Source organism: Aquarana catesbeiana, linkage group LG11 (assembly GCF_042186555.1).
Source record: "Aquarana catesbeiana isolate 2022-GZ linkage group LG11, ASM4218655v1, whole genome shotgun sequence".
Lineage (NCBI taxonomy): Eukaryota > Metazoa > Chordata > Amphibia > Anura > Ranidae > Aquarana > Aquarana catesbeiana.
In genome coordinates, this window is record NC_133334.1 from 255,106,184 (window position 1) to 255,112,683 (window position 6,500).

Below are 6,500 nucleotides of genomic sequence, written 5' to 3' on the forward strand. Positions count from 1 at the left end.
TTCTCTGGTGTTCTTCTGCCTCTGGTGCTGCCACCGACCCGCTGAAAATAAAAAAAAGCGATCCTCCTCCGATGCTGGGTCCCACCGATCTCCGATGACGGACATTTCTTATATATCCATAGGCCGTGGCCATCGGATGGTGTCATCCAGAGACCCTACCCCTTGCGACGTCACCGCCCAGGGCATGATGGGTCCATGATGTTACAAGGGGGCGTGATCTCCGGATGATGCCATCCAATGGCCACGCCTCATAGTTATAGAAAAAAAAACCGACATCGGAGTGGACAGATCGGCGGGACCCAACATTTGGAAGAGTATCACTGTTTCTATTCTCAGTGGGTTGGTGGCGGCGGCGGCGGCGCCGGCAGCGGAGAAAGAAGGACACCGGAGGAAGGGGAAGAACACCGGAGGAAGAAGAACACCAGAGGGAGAAGAACACTGGAGGAAGAAGAACACCAGAGGGAGAAGAACACTGGAGGAAGAAGAAGAAGAACACCAGAGGGAGAAGAACACCAGAGGAAGAAGAAGACCGGAGGGAGAAGCGGAGGAAGAAGAAGAAGACAGAGGAAAAAGACATTTTTAATAAAGGACTTGTCAAAAACTGTCTCTTGTCTTTTATCATACTACACTACTTTTTTTGGTGAATGGGTGGGGGTACAATGGATGGGGCAGATCTGTCAGGATCTGGGGGCCCCCTTGTTAAAGGGGGCTTCAAGATTCTGATAAGCCCCCTGCCCACAGACCCCCACAACCACCAGCCAAGGTTGTGGGAAAGAGGCCCTTGTCCCCATCTACATGGGACCCCCCCCCCCATGTTGAGGGCATGTGGCCTGGTATGGTTCAGGAGGGGGGCGCTCCTGAACCAGAAAGTAAAAAATATTGTTTTCCTTTTCATAATTGTAGGTCTTATTGTAGTTTTATTTGTTACAGTGTCGCACAACCGCGCAGGCCCGGTGGGCCGATGGCTCAGTGGGCCAGTCAGGTGCGGTCCTGGAGCCGCTCCTCTCTGACAGTGAGTGATCGCGATTTCACTCCTGGCAGGAGGAGCTGCTTCCGTCACTTGCTGCCTTCAAAACGGTGAGTACATATGGGAGAGGGAGAAGAGGGAGGACTCTCTGATGTGAAGAGGACTTCTGATGGGGACTCTGATGTGAAGGGGACTCTGATGTGAAGGGGACTTCTGATGGGGACTCTGATGTGAAGGGGACTTCTGATGGGGACTCTGATGTGAAGGGGACTTCTGATGGGGACTCTGATGTGAAGGGGACTTCTGATGGGGACTCTGATGTGAAGGGGACTTCTGATGGGGACTCTGATGTGAAGGGGACTGCTGATGGGGACTCTGATGTGAAGGGGACTTCTGATGGGGACTCTGATGTGAAGGGGACTTCTGATGGGGACTCTCTGATGTGAAGGGGACTGCTGGTGGGGACTCTGATGTGAAGGGGACTGCTGATGGGGACTCTGATGTGAAGGGGACTGCTGATGGGGACTCTGATGTGAAGGGGACTTCTGATGGGGACTCTCTGATGTGAAGGGGACTGCTGGTGGGGACTCTCTGATGTGAAGGGGACTTCTGATGGGGACTCTCTGATGTGATGGGGACTTCTGATGGGGACTCTGATGTGAAGGGGACTGCTGGTGGGGACTCACCAAAAGAAGTACTCTATTGTAGGGATAAAGGGACATAAGTTTTATTTGTTACAGTGCCGCACAACCGCATAGGCATGGACTGGCCATCGGGACTAAGTTTCCCGGTGGGCCGATGGCTCAGTGGGCCAGTCAGGTGCGGTCCTGGAGCCGCTCCTCTCTGACAGTGAGTGATTGCGATTTTACTCCTGTCAGGAGGAGCTGCTTCCGTCACTTGCTGGAGAGAGCATTAGGCATTATGCTCCCTCCAGCCTGCAGGGGGAGATGGACAGCAGGCAGACTTTCCTTCCTCTCTCCCCTTATCACTTGTTATCACATGACTGGGGAGAGGAACAGAATCTGCCTTCAAAACGGTGAGTACATGTGGGAGTGGGAGGAGAGTGAGGACTCTCTGATGTGAAGGGGACTTCTGATGGGGACTCTGATGTGAAGGGGACTTCTGATGGGGACTCTGATGTGAAGGGGACTGCTGGTGGGGACTCTGATGTGAAGGGGACTTCTGATGGGGACTCGCTGATGTGAAGTGGACTGCTGGTGGGGACTCTCTGATGTGAACGGGACTGCTGATGGGGACTTATGATGGGGACTCTGATGTGAAGGGGACTCTGATGTGAACGGGACTTCTGATGGGGACTCTGATGTGAAGGGGACTTCTAATGGGGACTCTCTGATGTAAAGGGACTTCTGATGGGGACTCTGATGTGAAGGGGATTTCTGATGGGGACTCTCTGATGTGAAGGGGACTGCTGGTGGGGACTGTCTGATGTGAAGGGGACTGCTGGTGGGGACTGTCTGATGTGAAGGGGACTTCTGGTGGGGACTCTGATGTGAAGAGGACTCTGATGTGAAGGGGACTTCTGATGGGGACTCTGATGTGAAGGGGACTCTGATGTGAAGGGGACTGCTGATGGGGACTTCTGATGGGGACTCTCTGATGTGATGGGGACTGCTGGTGGGGACTCTGATGTGAATGGGACTGCTGGTGGGGACTCTGATGTGAAGGGGACTTCTGATGGGGACTCTCTGATGTGAAGGGGACTGCTAGTGGGGACTCTGATGTGAAAGGGACTTTTGATGGGGACTCTCTGATGTAAAGGGGACTTCTGATGGGGACTCTCTGATGTGAAGAGGACTTCTGATGGGGACTCTGATGTGAAGGGGACTTCTGATGGGGACTCTCTGATGTGAAGGGGACTTCTGATGGGGACTCTCTGATGTGAAGGGGACTGCTGGTGGGGACTCTGATGTGAAGGGACTTCTGATGGGGACTCTGATGTGATGGGGACTGTCTGATGTGAAGGGGACTGCTGGTGGGGACTGTCTGATGTGAAGGGGACTTCTGGTGGGGACTCTGATGTGAAGGGGACTCTGATGTGAAGGGGACTGTTGATGGGGACTTCTGATGGGGACTCTCTGATGTGATGGGGACTGCTGGTGGGGACTCTGATGTGAAGGGGACTTCTGATGGGGACTCTGATGTGAATGGGACTGCTGGTGGGGACTCTGATGTGAAGGGGACTTCTGATGGGGACTCTCTGATGTGAAGGGGACTGCTAGTGGGGACTCTGATGTGAAAGGGACTTTTGATGGGGACTCTCTGATGTGAAGGGGACTTCTGATGGGGACTCTGATGTGAAGGGGACTGCTGGTGGGGACTCTCTGATGTGAAGGGGACTTCTGATGGGGACTCTTTGATGTGAAGGGGACTTCTGATGGGGACTCTGATGTGAAGGGGACTGCTGATGGGGACTCTCTGATGTGAAGGGGACTGCTGATGGGGACTCTCTGATGTGAAGGGGACTTCTGATGGGGACTCTGATGTGAAGGGGACTGCTGGTGGGGACTCTCTGATGTGAAGGGGACTTCTGATGGGGACTCTTTGATGTGAAGGGGACTTCTGATGGGGACTCTGATGTGAAGGGGACTGCTGATGGGGACTCTCTGATGTGAAGGGGACTGCTGATGGGGACTCTCTGATGTGAAGGGGACTTCTGATGGGGACTCTGATGTGAAGGGGACTGCTGATGGGGACTCTCTGATGTGAAGGGGACTGCTGATGTGGACTCTCTGATGTGAAAGGGACTTCTGATGGGGACTCTGATGTGAAAGGGACTTCTGATGGGGACTCTGATGTGAAGGGGACTGCTGGTGGGAACTCTGATGTGAAGGGGACTGCTGATGGGGACTCTCTGATGTGAAGGGGACTTCTGATGGGGACTCTCTGATGTGAAGGGGACTTCTGATGGGGACTCTGATGTGAAGGGGACTTCTGATGGGGACTCTCTGATGTGAAGGGGACTGCTGGTGGGAACTCTGATGTGAAGGGGACTTCTGATGGGGACTCTCTGATGTGAAGGGGACTGCTGGTGGGGACTCTGATGTGAAGGGACTTCTGATGGGGACTCTGATGTGAAGGGGACTGCTGGCGGGGATCCTGATGTGAAGGGGACTTCTGATGGGGACTCTCTGATGTGAAGGGGACTCTCTGATGTGAAGGGGACTGCTGGTGGGGACTCTCTGATGTGAAGGGGACTTCTGATGGGGACTCTCTGATGTAAAGGGGACTGCTGGTGGCGACTCTGATGTAAAGGGGACTGCTGGTGACTCTGATGTGAAGGGGACTGCTGGTGGCGACTCTGATGTGAAGGGGACTTCTGATGGGGACTCTCTGATGTGAAGGGGACTTCTGATGGGGACTCTGATGTGAAGGGGACTGCTGATGGGGACTCTCTGATGTGAAGGGGACTGCTGATGGGGACTCTCTGATGTGAAGGGGACTTCTGATGGGGACTCTCTGATGTGAAGGGGACTTTCTGATGTGAAGGGGACTTCTGATGGGGACTCTGATGTGAAGGGGACTGCTGATGGGGACTCTCTGATGTGAAGGGGACTCTCTGATGTGAAGGGGACTTCTGATGGGGACTCTGATGTGAAGGGGACTCTGATGTGAAGGGGACTGCTGATGGGGACTCTCTGATGTGAAGGGGACTTCTGATGGGGACTCTCTGATGTGATGGGGACTTCTGATGGGGACTCTGATGTGAAGGGGACTGCTGGTGGGGACTCTGATGTGAAGGGGACTTCTGATGGGGACTCTCTGATGTGAAGGGGACTGCCGGCTGGGGACTCTGATGTGAAGGGACTTCTGATGGGGACTCTGATGTGAAGGGACTTCTGATGGGGACTCTGATGTGAAGGGGACTGCTGGCGGGGATCCTGATGTGAAGGGGACTTCTGATGGGGACTCTGATGTGAAGGGGACTTCTAAAGGGGACTCTCTGATGTGAAGGGGACTGCTGGTCGGGACTCTGATGTGAAGGGGACTTCTGATGGCGACTCTCTGATGTGAAGGGGACTGCTGGTGGGGACTCTCTGATGTGAAGGGGACTGCTGGTGGGGACTCTGATGTAAAGGGGACTTCTGCTGGGGACTCTCTGATGTGAAAGAACTTCTTATGGGGACTCTGATGTGAAGGGGACTTCTGATGGGGACTCTGATGTGAAGGGGACTTTTGATGGGGACTCTCTTATGTGAAGGGGACTGCTGGTGGGGACTCTCTGATGTGAAGGGGACTGCTGATGGGGACTCTGATGTGAAGGGGACTTCTTATGGGGACTCTGATGTGAAGGGGACTTCTGGTGGGGACTCTGATGTGAAGGGGACTTCTGGTGGGGACTCTGATGTGAAGGGGACTTCTGGTGGGGACTCTCTGATGTGAAGGGGACTGTTGATGGGGACTCTGATGTGAAGGGGACTGCTGGTGGGGACTCTCTGATGTGAAGGGACTTCTTATGGGGACTTCTGATGGGGACTCTGATGTGAAGGGGACTTCTGATGGGGACTCTGATAAGAAAGGGACTTCTGATGGGGACTCTGATGTGAAGGGGACTGCTGGCGGGGACCCTGATGTGAAGAGGACTTCTGATGGGGACTCTCTGATGTGATGGGGACTTCTGATGGGGACTCTGATAAGAAAGGGACTTCTGATGGGGACTCTGATGTGAAGGGGACTGCTGGCGGGGACTCTGATGTGAAGAGGACTTCTGATGGGGACTCTCTGATGTGATGGGGACTCTGATGTGAAGGGGACTGCTGGTGGGAACTCTGATGTGAAGGGACTTCTGATGGGGACTCTGATGTGAAGGGGACTGCTGGCGGGAACTCTCTGATGTGAAGGGGACTCTGATGTGAAGGGGACTCTGATGTGAAGGGGACTGCTGGTGGGAACTCTGACGTGAAGGGGACTTCTGATGGGGACTCTCTGATGTGATGGGGACTCTGATGTGAAGGGGACTGCTGGTGGGAACTCTGATGTGAAGGGACTTCTGATGGGGACTCTGATGTGAAGGGGACTGCTGGCGGGAACTCTCTGATGTGAAGGGGACTCTGATGTGAAGGGGACTCTGATGTGAAGGGGACTGCTGGTGGGAACTCTGACGTGAAGGGGACTTCTGATGGGGACTCTCTGATGTGATGGGGACTCTGATGTGAAGGGGACTGCTGGTGGGAACTCTGATGTGAAGGGGACTTCTGATGGGGACTCTCTGATGTGAAGGGGACTGCTGGTGGGAACTCTGATGTGAAGGGGACTTCTGATGGGGACTCTGATGTGAAGGGACTTCTGATGGGGACTCTGATGTGAAGGGACTTCTGATGGGGACTCTGATGTGAAGGGGACTGCTGGCGGGGATCCTGATGTGAAGGGGACTTCTGATGGGGACTCTGATGTGAAGGGGACTTCTGATGGGGACTCTGATGTGAAGGGACTTCTGATGGGGACTCTGATGTGAAGGGGACTGCTGGCGGGGATCCTGATGTGAAGGGGACTTCTGATGGGGACTCTCTGATGT